The 18,191-nt window shown below is 41.0% G+C and overlaps 1 long non-coding RNA gene across 2 annotated transcripts; it reads right to left on the bottom strand.

Annotated features, from left to right (window-relative positions):
- Nucleotides 1–33: 33 nt before the first annotated feature.
- LOC124290251 lies at nt 34–8,104 on the bottom strand. 2 transcript variants are annotated; one of them, XR_006901867.1, is made up of 3 exons: nt 7,948–8,104; nt 2,317–2,425; nt 34–227 (listed from the first exon to the last, which is right to left on the bottom strand). It is a non-coding gene; the product is annotated as an uncharacterized LOC124290251 (long non-coding RNA). The 2 variants fall into 2 exon arrangements; XR_006901866.1 differs by lacking the exon at nt 7,948–8,104 and adding an exon at nt 4,665–4,893.
- Nucleotides 8,105–18,191: the final 10,087 nt, after the last annotated feature.

Below are 18,191 nucleotides of genomic sequence, written 5' to 3'. Positions count from 1 at the left end.
AAAATGAAGTGAGTGTAGTATCTCTACTTGCCAGTAAGTGTAAAGAACGACAGCCACAGCCCGATGCTTCTATTGGCCACGAATGAGTCTTCGGCGTTACTGTTTCTGCTCTTCCTGGCGGCGATGATGCCGATGACGAGGATGAGGACGTAGAACACGATGACGGAGATGAGTCCAGGGATGTTCAGTGCCATGATGACGCAGTTTATGTATTCCTGTAACGCGAACTGACGAAACAAAGAAAGATGTCACAGCTATTATCTGTACACAATCTATCAAACATGAGGGGAGTCCCCTTCGTGGCGGAATGTCCAGAATCTGCATAATTACTAAGCTGTGTTTGATAATGATGTTTGCATTCTACAATGTCAGCCTTTGTGTTATGATGACTTTTGTCGTTTGCCATGCTAAAAGGTTTTCACTTCATGAGCAATTTTCTGTTAATGAAATACGTTTACATCGTAAATGTGCAAAATTAACATAAAACGGTCCGGAAGTGCGGGCTGATGAAAGTCTTGTATATGACTAAGTAAGATGATGTATGCTATATTGCTAGATAATGTCCCGTGCACGTGTACAAACGAGCATTAATTAAGCACCACCTGCATCAATGGCAAGTTTCAAACCACCGGTCAAAACAGGCGATCGTGTCCTAGCATCACACAGTCTCTCAAAAGCATGTTCATATCAAGCCAGTAGGGGTATAAATTTCATAGTTGCAGTTCGTCCACTACAGTTTTCTGAACTGATCCAAAGGAATTGACTGGTACGACGTAGACTTTCAGAAAGTACGCAGGATGCATTGATGTCCCGTCGCAGTTTGAGCATCGACTGAAGAGGCCACTGGTTAAGTACAAGATCGTCCAAGACCCTGAAGAAGATTGACCCTGAGTCCCATCCGAAGCACACCGCTGACAATGGAAAATGGAGGGAAGTCTGACTTCTCCAGTACCATCAGAATGAGGCTGCGGTCTCCTGGTCTGAGGGAACGTCCCTTGCTCACAGTCAGGCATGGACAGAAACGTCTCTCGTGTTGTCGGCTCAGAGAAAACCGCATCTACAGGATATGGAGTAAGTTCCATTGCTTTGATGAAAGTCGATATCTTCTGCACGTTACCGATGGAACGTCGTAACGAGACATATCACCAGTAGATGATTCACACAGCTGAACCATTGGGTGGTGGCTCAGTGATAATGTTGGATTGCGTTTCGTATGGATCAAGTTGAATCTCATTACATTACCTGGGACAGTCAATGGTCAACGTTATCAACAGGAATTCTCTTCCCCTTGCCATTTGCCCTATATTCTTGGATGACAAGATTAGAACTAACACAGAGTGAGTGAGTTTAGTTATACGCCGCACTCAGCAGTATTCCAGCTATATGGCGGCGGTCTGTAAATAATCGAGTCTGGACCAGACGACCCAGTGATCAACAGCATGAACATTGATCTACGCAACTGGGATACGATGACAACCAAGTGCCAACCAAGTCAGCGAACTTGACCACGGAACACGATCCCATTATTCGCCCCTCACGACAAGCATGGGTTACTGAAGATCAATTGTAACCCTGATCTTCACGGGTCTAACCGTTATCGAGCTGTCATCTCCCATTTGCAGAGCAACGTCATCGAAACATTATCCTGACCCGATTGAAAATATTTGTGTCTATCTTGGACGCCAAGTCCAAGCTAAAGGTCCTCTTGTTCAAAATGCACTAATTGACACAGACACTGAATGAGGACTGGAGAGGATTTCAATGCTGAGAAGTAGACGCCTGCTTGTCATCCATGCGAGGGGTGGTTCACCAGGTACTGATGTGGTCGCCAGTTGCGGTCCATACAATCACAACAGAACAGCAGTCATTGTGACCATACTTTCCGGCATTGTAGATATTCACCTATCCGTGTATTCCTCTCAGATTGCAAGTAATTTGTTAAAGTGAAACATGTTACAGTTAGCATTTTAATACGCGAAATTTGGTTTTCAAAGTATATATATGTTGAGAAGTGTTATCGTACTTAACTACATGTGGTTCCTCCATGATTAATGCTCATGTGTATATTTAGAGAATTCATCCTGTACAATGTACAGAATGTACATATTCAAAGCCAAGGCATACTCATACAGGAGTGCTTTTCACTCACAATCATTCATTTCGTCTGAGTTATACTGAAGAACTTTAACATCCGGACGCCATAGTCTTGCCATTTATACAACCTGGGTCAATATTTTAGATACAAGGTTCAGAGATTCTCTATTTATTTTCAAATTTTCAAATGTGGTGCAAGGATGAATGGTTAGAACTACTCACCGCCAGTAACACTCAAGACCAGTTCACGTTTGTCTGTATTGATCAGCAGATCGGTTATTACTTCAGTACAGTTAATGCCCCTTGTTGTTGGATACCGATCATGGATCATCTGTGAATAATGTGGTCTTGATCAGACAATCCAGTGATAGACCATCATACACATCAATCCAAAACAGGATACGACAATGAGAAAAAGGGACATGTTTATGATCAATGTATGTGGTCCCATCTAAAATGTGCAAATTAGCTTTAATGTGGGTGGCAGGGCCATACCCTTTGACATTTTAAAATGTCGCGTTGTCGCATTAGCCCCCATTCATAAATAAAACAAAAAAGCATTCAAAGGAAGTTACAGTTGTTAAAAACAAAAGGTCATATATGAAGCATCATCAGAATACGGTCCGGCAAACGTATCGTACTCGGTGCTTATTTGCGGACTGCTATCGGGAGCTTGTTATGCCAATCTCACAACCTACAGACCCGTGCCAGTTATATTCGGACACTTGACGTCATTTCCATAGACTTACATGTTATTTCAGTGTAGCATAAATAATGTTTATGAGGTGAGTTTACGATAGATCTTTGTAAAATTTGACAGGCAAATTTGAAATCATCTCTTGTCTGCGCACATAATTTCAGTTCAATTTTCCGACCACTATTTAACTGACTGACTGACTGAGTTTTGGTTTTACGCCGCTTTTAGCAATATTCCAGCAACATCACGGCGGGGGACACCAGAAATGGGCTTCACACATTGTATCCATGTGGGGATTCGAACCCGGGTCTTCGGCGTGACGAGCCAACGCTTTAACCATTAGGCTACCCCACCGCCCCTATTTAACTAATGACATCACATTTATCAACTTACGTATAGTTCCACACTGCACAATCTCATAGGCCGCCATGTTAAAGGAGCTCACGGCACTGTACATATGTTGATTAAATTGTTGCCATTCAATAAATAAGCAACGGAAAATTAAACAGAAATTATGTGATTGTAGGTAAGAAATGTGCAAAATTTGACTTGGATCATACGAAAATTAAATTAATGAAAATTATTTATGCTACACTAAATTAGCATGTGAGTCTATGGAAGTTACGTCAAGTGTCCGAATATAACGGGCACGGGTCTGTACATGTTTTGTTTAAAGTTACAATAATATACATACAGTATACACCCATACAAGCGATAAAATCCATTGCACAGCCATAACACCATAATGAGGACAATGTTTACCACATATGTGTCAATTCAGAAATTATCCATCCACCAGAACACAATTCGAAATGTTTACTGAAACCTTCCATGTTGTAACCGTTCTGGCCCAGAACATTCATTTACTTCCGCCGGCTATTTGTTGCTTAACATTGAACTGTAGATACAAAGGGCTATCAAAATGTTTTGAGCCTAAAATACTTCTGATATGTTCATGATAAAAATAACTGTATGATATTGATGTACTGTACTGAGTCCCATGGGGTACTCATACTGCTGTCAATCGCTCTTCAATACGCTTCGCCGGGTTGCCCCGACAAAAACTTTATGACTGCTCTGTACCCAAGCTTATCAATTTCTGCCGTTTCAATAGAGGTTTAGATTAGATGTCACGTGACCGGAAACTAGCGACATCTGCATGTCAATATTACGTGTATTTGAATGATATAAACCATTCTTCAATATCATACAGTTATTTTTATCATGCACATATCAGAAGCATTTTAGGCTCAAAACTTTTAGCCCCTCGTGATTCACCCTAACTGGGATTAAATCAAGTGTAATGAGTGAGTGGCGGAGTGCTGCTTTAAGTAATATTCCTGCACTAACACGGCTTCACATAATGTGCCCTTGCCATTATGAGAACCCCGGCCTTCCGTGCGATTTTTTTAACAACTGATTTATGGCGCCCTTAAACTCACCGTAAACCAGCAGTTCATACACTTGGACACACAGACCCTTAACGCGCTCAGTCAGCATATGAAGAGACATACGACAAAACACAACGTAATGCCTGAGGTCAGTGATATAGCCGACGAGCAATGTTAAGATAATGAATCCTACATTAAGTACGTGTGTACTGGACTGGCTGTCGCGACCACTGTCAAAAGCGTGAGAAAATCTGTATGGGATTAACACGCCGACATGTATCATGTTTCCTGTACTGTGGAACTGGCTGTGGGACTGCATCGATTCCTGGAACGTACACCCAGGGGAAGGTAACACAACGAGACGTCAACGTCAAATACCAGAGAATTTACACATAACACAATTCCAAACATGAATTACAATATGGGCAGTAGGTGTATTTCAAATTGTGTATATAGCAAATGTAATGATACAGCTTTCTTACCCGTGTAGTTGCAGTTGAAGACGGGACCTAACTAGGGCATGAATACAGAAGCTACAATGACCTACCCAGGCCCATTTCCTGATATCACAGGCTGAAAATAGACTATCTAAACAAGCAAGTCTGTTAATCATTGAATCAACATGATATCTGTACACTTGTGACGAAGGCGACATCGTATTGCACTTTCATTATTCTGCTTTCTGCACATTTCGCCTAGTTGAAATATACAGCTTCAGTCAATACAGTTTCCCTGTGTGGTGTATACAGCTACTATGTACACAATTACTCTCTCTGGTGTATACAGCTACAACATACACAGTTACATTGTCTGGTGTATACAGCTACAATATACACAGTTCCCGTGTCTGGTGTATACAACTACAATGTACACTGTTCCCCTGTCTGGTGTATACAGCTACAATATACACAGTTACTCCGTCTGGTGTATACAGCTACAATATACACTGTTCCCCTGTCTGGTGTATACAGCTACAATATACACAGTTACTCCGTCTGGTGTATACAGCTACAATATACACTGTTCCCCTGTCCGGTGTATACAGCTACAATATACACTGTTCCCCTGTCTGGTGTATACAACTACAATATACACAGCTACCCTGTCTGGTGTATACAGCTACAATATACACAGTTTTCCTGTCTGGTGTATACAGCTACAATGTACACAGTCACCCTGTCTGGTGTATACAGCTACAATATACACTGTTCCCCTGTCTGGTGTATACAGCTACACTATACACTGTTCCCCTGTCTGGTGTATACAGCTACAATCTACACAGTTACCCTGTCTGGTGTATACAGCTACAATATACACTGTTCCCCTGTCTGGTGTATACAACTACAATATACACAGCTACCCTGTTTGGTGTATACAGGTACAATATACACAGTTTGCCTGTCTGGTGTATGCAGCTACAATGTACACAGTTACCCTGTCTGGTGTATACAGCTACAATATACACAGTTACCCTGTCTGGTGTATACAGCTACAATGTACACTGTTCTCCTGTCTGGTGTATACAGCTACAATGTACACAGTTACTCTGTCTGGTGTATACAGCTACAATATACACTGTTCCCCTGTCTGGTGTATACAGCTACAATGTACACAGCCCCCCTGTCTGGTGTATGCAGCTCCAATGTACACAGTTACCCTGTCTGGTGTATACAGCTACAATGTTTAATGTTCCCCTGTCTGGTGTATACAGCTACAATGTACACAGTTCCCCTGTCTGGGGTATACAGCTACAATGTACACAGTTCCCCTGTCTGGTGTATACAGCTACAATGTTTAATGTTCCCCTGTCTGGTGTATACAGCTACAATGTACACAGTTCCTCTGTCTGGTGTATACAGCTATAATGTACACTGTTCCTCTGTCTGGGGTATACAGCTACAATGTACACTGTTCCCCTGTCTGGTGTATACAGCTACAATGTATACAGTTCCCCTGTCTGGTGTATACAGCTACAAGGTACACAGTTACCCTGTGTGGTGTATACAGCTACAATATACACAGTAACCCTGTCTGGTGTATACAGCTACAATATACATAGTTGCCCTGTCTAGTGTATACAGCTACAATATACACAGTTACTCTGTCTGGTGTATACAGCTTCAATCTACACAGTTCCCCTGTCTGGTGTATACAGCTACAATGTACACAGTTACCCTGTCTGGCATATACAGCTACAATGTACACAGTTCCCCTGTCTGGTGTATACAGCTTCTATATACATAGTTACCCTGTGTGGTGTATACAGCTACAATATACACAGTTACCCTGTCGGGTGTATACAGCTACAATATACACAGTTACCCTGTCTGGTGTATACAGCTACAATATACACAGTTACTCTCTCTGGTGTATACAGCTACAATATAGACAGTTCCCGTGTCTGGTGTATACAGCTACAATATACACTGTTCCCCTGTCTGGTGTATACAGCTACAATATACACAGTTACTCCGTCTGGTGTATACAGCTACAATATACACTGTTCCCCTGTCCGGTGTATACAGCTACAATATACACTGTTCCCCTGTCTGGTGTATACAACTACAATATACACAGCTACCCTGTCTGGTGTATACAGCTACAATATACACAGTTTTCCTGGCTGGTGTATACAGCTACAGTGTACACAGTTCCTCTGTCTAGTGTTTACAGCTACAATATACACAGTTCCCCTGCCTGGTGTATACAGCTACAATGTACACAGTTCCTTTGTCTAGTGTATACAGCCACAATATACACAGTTCCCCTGCCTGGTGTATACAGCTACAATGTACACAGTTCCCCTGCCTGGTGTATACAGCTACAATGTACACAGTTCCTCTGTCTAGTGTATACAGCTACAATATACACAGTTCCCCTGCCTGGTGTATACAGCTACAATCTACACAGTTCCCCTGCCTGGTGTATACAGCTGCAATGTACACAGTTCCTTTGCCTAGTGTATACAGCTACAATATACACAGTTCCCCTGCCTGGTGTATACAGCTACAATCTACACAGTTCCCCTGTCTGGTGTATACAGCTACAATGTACACAGTTCCTTTGTCTAGTGTATACAGCTACAATATACACAGTTCCCCTGTCTGGTGTATACAGCTACAATATACACAGTTCCCCTGTCTGGTGTATACAGCTACAATGTACACAGTTCCTCTGTCTAGTGTATACAGCTACAATATACACTGTTCCCCTGCCTGGTGTATACAGCTACAATGTACACAGTTCCCCTGCCTGGTGTATACAGCTACAATGTACACAGTTCCTTTGTCTAGTGTATACAGCTACAATGTACACAGTTCCCCTGCCTGGTGTATACAGCTACAATATACACAGTTCCCCTGCCTGGTGTATACAGCTACAATATACACTGTTCCCCTACCTGGTGTATACAGCTACAATATGCACAGTTCCCCTGCCTGGTGTATACAGCTACAATATACACTGTTCCCCTACCTGGTGTATACAGCTACAATATACACAGTTCCCCTGTCTGGTGTATACAGCTACAATATACACAGTTCCCCTGCCTGGTGTATACAGCTACAATATATAGGCTTCCCTATCATGTAAATATATTTCCATAACTACCGTACTGAAACTTCAAAACGACAACACGGTACACATAAACCCAATGACTGCTCCCTTTTTACTGGAAACTTTGAACATGTAAATGTCTCTTGTGAGAAATTAGCGGGTTATAGCGTTATATACGGCCAATGTTATGTCAAACATATGTATATTTACCTGGGATGTGGATCCTAGACTCGTACAACGCTTGACACGTTTGATTTGTGTTCTCTCGCCCACATCCGACACTGCCCAGTCACTTGATTTCACTTAAAACAAGGGAGCATCACATATTTCTAAATGTCACAGAAAAGCCACCGTGCCGACAGAGGGAGACCCAGTGAAACTGCTTGGTTTGATTCACATCTGTACTATTTATAGAAAAGCAATGTGACAAAAATTATCGAGCAGACCTTTAGAAACAGACGTAGAAGTAGAATTCCACCACCTCCCGCTTTTGGTGTGTGCAATTGACAACATTTGAGGTACAACCAAGTTCTAAAAAGCGTCATGCGACTCTTCTCCAACTCTGATAAGAATGACAACATTCAAGGCCTCAGTGGAGCTTTCAAAACCTTTCATGGTGGACATGTTGAGGCCATTTCTAAACGTCCCTTATAGCTGAAATGGTGTCCGATGCTATTCCCGATTTGGACGTGTACCACATGGTCTGTTTCGTTTTGTTTTTGTTAATTGTCACAGAAAATCCTTCTATCAGTACTATGTGACTGGGATTAGTGAACAGATACCAGTAATGGAAATCGCACGCACGCACGCACGCACGCACGCACGCACACACACACACACACACACACCGCACCCGCACCCCCACCCCCTCAAAAAACACTGAGGCGTGATCCAGCCTTTAATGTCCTGTGAAGTGTACAGGGTATGTCAGACCGCGATACACGACAATATTAAGGGTGTTGAAGAATCAGCCCGCTCAGCAGAGGTACGACGGTACAGAACCAACCTGTACAACAACACAAGACCTGAGAAGATGTTCGACTAATTTATTAGTCAGTCACAGAGTCATGTACAAGATTAGTCTTCTATAGAATATTTACAACGTTTCATCAAAATGTTAAACTCATTTATTGAAGTGGATACATACCAACAACAGCAATTACATTAAACAAGTACGCCATTATATACTTAACCAACGTAAGACAATAGTGTATGCATGACTCAGTGTTATATATCTGACACACTGTACACAAAACATCACTCCAGTTGGCGTTCAAACAGCATACATTCTGACACAGCTTATAATAAAAGGTGAACAGTGTAATAGAATGAAACCAAATTGAAAATAATATTTCGTTAACAGAATATTTGACAAGTGTAAAGAAGTTACAAGGTTAAGCTTCGGGTTAGAAAGCTTTAATAGGAACTCTTATGTGAACAGTGGCTGGTGCTGTGAGCACATGGCCTTTTACAGGAAATCCGACGAGAGTAATCCCCCCTCAGTATATACTGCAAACCTACAACTAATAATGTTGATAATGCTATGTGTAGGGAGTCTCTGTTGGCCAGACAAAATATGTTACAAGAAATACACCAATGTATGTTCAAAGTAAACTTGGATGTACTACCAGTAGCCTACAGTTAAGATACAAAAGTTAAGATGTACTAGCATATAGATACGATTTGACAAGGTAGACAATAGTAAAACTACTTACCTGAATAGACAGCCACAGGGTGATTTGGGACTGTCTTCCGTATTTACACATATTCCACTGACCTCAAATAATCCTATTTTTATTTGGCGTTATTGGAACGTCGATAAGGTTGTCATTGCAAACTTGCCTTATCTCGATTGTTCTATATCATTAGACTGGCGATAAGGTTGTTATTGAGAACTTATCGTGTCTTGCTAGAATTACATAATTTATTTCATTGACGACAATTGTGTTTATGGGTGAGATTCACTCTGGGGTAGATTAGTTGCTCGACTTGTGTGCCAGCGTGTATATGCGCGATACATGTGATTATGAGAATGGATGTCATTGATAAGCACAGCCGTAAATAAATACATGTATTATACCTTGGATCTGTTAGCTAAACTCAATCTGATCAGCACAATACGAGATACCGGTCCCTGATAATAACCGATGTTTGTTATCTCGGCGACCCTTGGCAGGTTTAAGATAATGAAACATGGCGGTTAGTTTTTATATTCACAATTTCCAGACACACGTAACGTAATGCACTATTTGAAAAGCTTTGCCCTATATTCAAGTTTATACAAATCTTGAATGCCTACTTGAGAGTTTGAAGTAGGGACAGTAGCTTGCCTCAGTATCAGTATACTGACAGCAATCAAACCTGCCACGATCATATTACTGAGATAGGATTTCTTGATAATGCTCATGCAATTACTCTCTTTCAATCAAGGATTAGCTAAAATATTTGCAATGGTTTCACTACCATTGAAGAAGAGCATTTCAAAACAAGTTGTTCAAGCCTTTCTCCTGTTCTGATCTGGTATGAAGCTGTAACATAATATCCTCTAGGTGGCCCTAGTTCTGCAGGGTAATGTTAATGTGACGACCGCCTGGTGTGAATATATGTGGGAAATGTTTCTACAGTGTTGCTTCTGAGGTTTAGCTGTTGTGTTATCTGAAGTTACGTCTGTGACGTAAAAGCATTATTTAACGGCAACGCGTAATTATTTCAACTCTCCTCCCCTTTTCCTTCACAGCTACAATGTACACAGTTCCCTTATCTGATGTATACAGCTACAATATACACAGCTCCCTTATCTGATGTATACAGCTACAATGTACACAGCTCCCTTATCTGATTTATACAGCTACAATGTACACAGCTCCCTTATCTGATGTATACACCTACAATGTACACATTGCCTCAGCCTTGTGTATACAGCTACAATGTACACACCTACTTTATCTGATGTATACAGCTACAATGTACACAGCTCCCTTATCTGGTGTATACAGCAGCTTTATCTGGTGTATACAGTACAATGTACACACCTCCTTTATCTGATGTATACAGCTACAATGTACACAGCTCCCTTATCTGGTGTATACAGCTACAATGTACACAGCTCCCTTATCTGGTGTATACAGCCACAATGTACACAGCTCCCTTATCTGGTGTATACAGCTACAATGTACATACCTCCCTTATCTGGTGTATACAGCCACAATGTACACAGCTCCCTTTATCTGGTGTATACAGCTACAATGTACACTACCTCCCTTATCTGGTGTATACAGCCACAATGTACACAGCTCCCTTTATCTGGTGTATACAGCCACAATGTACACAGCTCCCTTATCTGATGTATACAGCTACAATGTATACAGCTCCCTTTATCTGGTGTATACAGCTACAATGTACATACCTCCCTTATCTGATGTATACAGCTACAATGTACACAGCTCCCTTATCTGGTGTATACAGCTACAATGTACACAGCTCCTTTATCTGGTGTATACAGCTACAATGTAACAGCTCCTTTATCTGGTGTATACAGCTACAATGTACACAGCTCCCTTTATCTGGTGTATACAGCTACAATGTACACAGCTCCCTTATCTGGTGTATACAGCTACAATGTACACAGCTCCTTATCTGGTGTATACAGCTACAATGTACATAGCTCCCTCAGCCTGGTGTATACAGCTACAATGTACACACCTCCCTTTATCTGATGTATACAGCTACAATGTACACAGCTCCTTATCTGATGTATACAGCTACAATGTACACAGCTCCCTTATCTGGTGTATACAGCTACAATGTACACAGCTCCCTTTACCTGGTGTATACAGCTACAATGTACACAGCTCCCTTTATCTGGTGTATACAGCCACAATGTACACAGCTCCCTTATCTGGTGTATACAGCCACAATGTACACAGCTCCCTTTATCTGGTGTATACAGCAACAATGTACAATATTCCCTTATCTGGTGTATACAGCTACAATGTACACAGCTCCCTTTATCTGGTGTATACAGCTACAATGTACACAGCTCCCCTTTATCTGGTGTATACAGCTACAATGTACACAGCTCCCTTATCTGATGTATACAGCTACAATGTACATAGCTCTCACTGGTGTATATGCAGCTACAATGTACACTTTATCTATCTGTATACAGCTACAATGTACACAGCTCCCCTTATCTGGTGTATACAGCTACAATGTACACAGCTCCCTTATCTGGTGTATACAGCTACAATGTACACAGCTCCCTGTACATACTGGTGTATACAGCTACAATGTACACAGCTCCCTTATCTGGTGTATACAGCTACAATGTACACAGCTCCCTTTATCTGGTGTATACAGCTACAATGTACACAGCTCCCTACTCTTATCTGGTGTATACAGCTACAATGTACACAGCTCCTTATCTGGTGTATACAGCTACAATGTACACAGCTCCCTTTATCTGGTGTATACAGCAATGTACACATGTATCTGGTGTATACAGCTACTACATATTTTATCTGGTGTATACAGCTACAATGTACAGCTCCTTTTTGATGTATACATCTACAATGTACAGCTCCCTTTATCAATGTATACACAATGTGTACAGCCCCTTATCTGGTGTATACGGCTACAATGTGCACAGCTCCCTTTATCTGATGTATACAGCTACAATGTACACAGCTCCCCTTTATCTGGTGTATACAGCCACAATGTACACAGTAGCCCCTTTATCTGGTGTATACAGCCACAATGTACACACAGCCCCTTATCTGGTGTATACAGGTACAATGTACACAGCTCCCTTTATCTGGTGTATACAGCCACAATGTACACACCTCCCTTTATCTGGTGTATACAGCTACAATGTACACAGCTCCCTTTATCTGGTGTATACAGCCACAATGTTAACAGCTCCCTTATCTGGTGTATACAGCCACAATGTATACAGCTCCCTTTATCTGCTGTATACAGCCACAATGTACACAGCTCCCTTATCTGGTGTATACAGCTACAATGTACATAATTTCTCCTTTATCTGGTGTATACAGCTACAATGTACACAGCTCCCTTTTCTGATGTATACATCTACAATGTACACAGCTCCCTTTATCTGATGTATACAGCCACAATGTATACACCTCCCTTTATCTGATGTATACAGATACAATGTACACAGCTCCCTTTATCTGATGTATACAGCTACAATGTATAGAGCTCCCTATCTGATGTATACAGCTACAATGTACACAGCTCCCCTTATCTGATGTATACAGCCACAATGTACAATGTACACAGCTCCCTTTATCTGTTACAATGTGCATACAGCTACAATGTACACAGCTCCCCTTTATCTGGTGTATACAGCCACAATGTACACAGCTCCCTTATCTGGTGTATACAGCTACAATGTACACAGCTCCCTTTATCTGGTGTATACAGCTACAATGTACACAGCTCCCTTTATCTGGTGTATACAGCCACAATGTACACAGCTCACCCTTATCTGGTGTATACAGCCACAATGTACACAGCTCCCCTTATCTGGTGTATACAGCCACAATGTACACAGCTCCCTTTATCTGGTGTATACAGCCACAATGTACACAGCTCCCCTTTATCTGGTGTATACAGCCACAATGTACACAGCTCCCCTTATCTGGTGTATACAGCCACAATGTACACAGCTCCCCTTATCTGGTGTATACAGCTACAATGTACACAGCTCCCTTATATCTGGTGTATACAGCCACAATGTACACAGCCCCTTTATCTGGTGTATACAGCCACAATGTACACAGCTCCCTTATCTGGTGTATACAGCCACAATGTACACAGCTCCCCTTTATCTGGTGTATACAGCCACAATGTACACAGCTCCCTTTATCTGGTGTATACAGCTACAATGTACACAGCTCCCTTTATCTGGTGTATACAGCTACAATGTACACAGCCCCTTTATCTGGTGTATACAGCCACAATGTACACAGCCCCTTTATCTGGTGTATACAGCTACAATGTACACAGCCCCTTATCTGGTGTATACAGCCACAATGTACACAGCTCCCTTTATCTGGTGTATACAGCTACAATGTACACAGCTCCCTTCTGGTGGTGTATACAGCCACAATGTACACAGCCCCTTATCTGGTGTATACAGCTACAATGTACACAGCTCCCTTATCTGGTGTATACAGCCACAATGTACACAGCTCCCCTTATCTGGTGTATACAGCCACAATGTACACAGCTCCCTTTATCTGGTGTATACAGCCACAATGTACACAGCTCCCTTTATCTGGTGTATACAGCTACAATGTACACAGCTCCCTTTATCTGGTGTATACAGCCACAATGTACATGCCACAACAGCTTCCCTTTATCTGGTGTATACAGCTACAATGTACACAGCTCCCTTATCTGGTGTATACAGCCACAATGTACACAGCCTCTTTATCTGGTGTATACAGCCACAATGTACACAGCCCCCTTTATCTGGTGTATACAGCTACAATGTACACAGCTGCCTTTATCTGGTGTATACAGCTACAATGTACACAGCTCTCCTTTATCTGATGTATACAGCCTACAATGTACACAGCCCTTATCTGATGTATACAGCTACAATGTACACAGCTCCCTTATCTGGATGTATACAGCTACAATGTATACAGCTCCCTTATCTGGATGTATACAGCTACAATGTACACAGCTCCCTTATCTGATGTATACAGCTACAATGTACACAGCTCCCTTATCTGGTGTATACAGCTACAATGTACACAGCTCCCTTATCTGGTGTATACAGCTACAATGTACACAGCTCCCTTATCTGGTGTATACAGCCACAATGTACACAGCTCCCTTATCTGGTGTATACAGCCACAATGTACACAGCTCCCTTATCTGGTGTATACAGCTACAATGTACACAGCTCCCTTATCTGGTGTATACAGCTACAATGTACACAGCTCCCTTTATCTGGTGTATACAGCTACAATGTACACAGCTCCCTTATCTGGTGTATACAGCCACAATGTACACAGCTCCCTTATCTGGTGTATACAGCTACAATGTACACAGCTCTCTTATCTGGTGTATACAGCCACAATGTACACAGCTCCCTTATCTGGTGTATACAGCTACAATGTACACAGCTCCCTTATCTGGTGTATACAGCCACAATGTACACAGCTCCCTTATCTGGTGTATACAGCTACAATGTACACAGCTCCCTTATCTGGTGTATACAGCTACAATGTACACAGCTCCCTTATCTGGTGTATACAGCTACAATGTACACAGCTCCCTTTATGCTCATATTTATCGTACATGACATAAACACGTGCTTTACAATATCATTGGCGATTTCAGTTTTACATGAACATTCTCTTGAAACAATTTCCAGCTGATCCATAGGATACAAGTCTTGCAATATCAATTAACTGGTCGTTCTTCTCTGCAGCTAGCATCCAGAGATAGTGTTCATTATTGGATCTTATATTGATATATCTTGACAGACTAAGTCTTGAATTAAGATGAACATAAAATAGATTTTTCTCGATGAGGATTTAGTAGCATCATTTACGGCATTGGACCAGCATTTCTTACTGATGAATTGACCATTATTGACATAGTTAGCTTAGTATATCGTTTAGGTTATACTTATGTACAAGTTGCAGCATATTGTATATCGGGGATTTTTCTACCGCTATACATTGCATGTAGAGCTATCTGTACACATAAATTGACCAAGGCGAACTAGAAACATTACTTTAAAAACACAGTTATACTTTGCATTACATAACTTTCCTAATAGGTAGAGGGCTCCTTTTATCTATGTAATACTGTAGTGGCATGATACAGATACAATCCAATACAACAATACTGGGAGTGCGCTTCTTAGTAGGTCCCTGAACTTTTACATAAATTCTTTTTGTCGTTGTACAACTTCAAGTATTTCATATACTCTTTTAAGAGGAAGTTTACTACCCCATTACGTTACATCCATAGAGGCCACATGATAAGATTACCCTCTCCTGTAGATACTGTGCTGCAGATATTGGGTTAAGACCTCCAAAATAACCAATCCATTATTATGATTAGTGTCTCATGAGTACTCGTAGCTTTTCACATGCAGATTCTTTGTACTGTTCAAGTGATGATTTATCTGTACTGAGATATACACCTGCATATTTAATAGATTTCCTTTGTGGAACATGTATATATCACCAATTAATACATTACTGATGTTAACGTTATTGTTTGAGCATTCAAAAAGTGTAGAACCGCACTCTTGCTTACATTATATTTTAGCTGCCATTTATGAGCATAGTTTTAGCGACATCGAGAAGATTTGCAGGTCTTTAGTAGAGGAACCATCAGAGTAGTGTCATCAGCAAGAAGAATCCCAGGGCATTTATTCCCATGGCAAAATTAAGCCAGAATCTGAATTCCCAAGTTCATATATAGGAGGTCATTAATAAAATAATGTGAATAGCCAGGCGGATTACTACTCTACCCTTGGCCTACCTTGGATTGACGGGAATGTATCCGATTTTATATCCTTCAAAGCATACAAATGATTTCATGGAGCTATAGGAGAGCCTTGAAATATTCTCCATAGTTTACCCGTTATTCCAGCCATCATACAGTTTAATAAATAGCCATCAAGCCACACCTGATCAAATGCCTTTCATTATCTAAGAATGCACAGTATACAGGCGATATCCTTTTCATTGTAATATGCAATGTTTTCTTTTAATGTCAGTACGAAGCGGTTTCTAGCACCATAGTGACGCCTAAATCCAAATTGCAGAGGATGGGGAAATTCTATCTTAGTATCTATCCAGGACTCTATTCTGTTAAGGAGAAGTCTTTTTCAAAGAGTTTACTTAACACAGAAGTCATGGTTATTCCTCTAAATTGGCAGGGTCATGTTTGGTTTCTTGTGCCGTTCTTGTGTAATGGAAGAATTTGACCTATAGAAAGTAGATTTAGGAATGGTATTCAAAACGTAATAATGGCATTGAATAGTAAAGACAATACATGATGCAGCAGCGATCTACCAGCCTTCTTTATGTGCTCATTCACTATACCGTCAGGACTTAAGGCGACTTCGTACTTTTAGTCGTTTTACTGAACAAATGGATTTCATTCCCCAGTGAATGGATTAAAGTGCAATGGCGAACCGATGTCGTTATGCATGTCATCGCTTGTTCTCAATATTAGTACTCTGCTCTTTCACATTCTTGAGCATGTACAAGGTCACATTCTTACATCAGGGGAAAGGAGAAGCTAGTGAATGGAAAATAAAGTCCAAACAGACTGCAAATATCCTTTCCTTCGTAGCAAGTTTGAGAATCATAGGTAAGTTTTTCATCATTACCTTTGCAGCGTTTGTAACGTTTTAGAAGTTTTGTAAAATTCTTTAACATCTACTTGCTGTTTTGTAGATTTCATCAAATCTATTTTAGCTAACTGTGTTTTGCATGGCGATGCTGTTTACGAAATAGCCAGTTTTCCTTTATATTTTGCATAGGCAGCATCGTTTTATCTCTAACTTTACCATTTTGCAACCCAATTGACGGCGACAATTCGCATTTCTTTATGCAGATTATTAAGACCATCTTCTTCCAGTAAGCATGCAGAAATGGCCTTGAAGTGTATTTGAATACTTCCAAGTGTTTTTAATGTAAGGAGCCTGTGGATATAATCACAATAGTATTCGATGTAGTCTTACATTGTTAATAAAGGAGTACTGTTAATTTCCTAGTTCCACGGAAAGTAGTTTTCGTTTCCATATCGATATAACATTAGGGTCAGTTTCACTTGCTTTAGTCCAGTTTAAGTTTTCCATGATAGTACCCACCACATGTAGAGGAAGAAGTATGGCTATACGCATTGGTAGGTGATCCGAGATGTTATATGGATGCCAGTACAATGACATATCCAGTTACACTGCTTAGTGAATCAACGTTCACATAAGCAATAATTAATGATTTTTACTTTGTTACATTTATTTTCATGGAAAGTGTACCTTGACTCGTCAAGTGGAACCACAGAATAAAGCAGGACGTTCGCTAAGCATGTCAAGAGGCACCTAGCCCTGGTTTCATATTAATACCATGACTGATATCAGTATTAAAGTCTCCTAGGAGGTATGTTGGGTATTCATGAGAGAGAATATCATAAAGTTCCATAACACAGTATAGTTCTTCTCATAGTACACACTGTCAAGGACATTTGTCGTGATGGCAGTCTAGTCCCAAGTATATACACACATTGGGTTGGTAAGATGCAGTTTGATACACAGTACGTGGCGGCTGTGTGGTGGGTGTCAATAAGAGTAGCTTTACACCAGTCACCTTCCGTACAAACATGGCTGACCTCCATAACCCTCGTTGGTGCTGGTTAGAGTCACAACTGGATTTAGGAATACACATTAAATT

This window comes from Haliotis rubra, unplaced genomic scaffold (genome assembly GCF_003918875.1).
Source record: "Haliotis rubra isolate DU_JTF1 unplaced genomic scaffold, ASM391887v1 Scf46, whole genome shotgun sequence".
Classification (NCBI taxonomy): domain Eukaryota; kingdom Metazoa; phylum Mollusca; class Gastropoda; order Lepetellida; family Haliotidae; genus Haliotis; species Haliotis rubra.
Note: the sequence above shows the minus strand (reverse complement) of the source record. Positions and strands in the feature narration are given on the sequence as shown.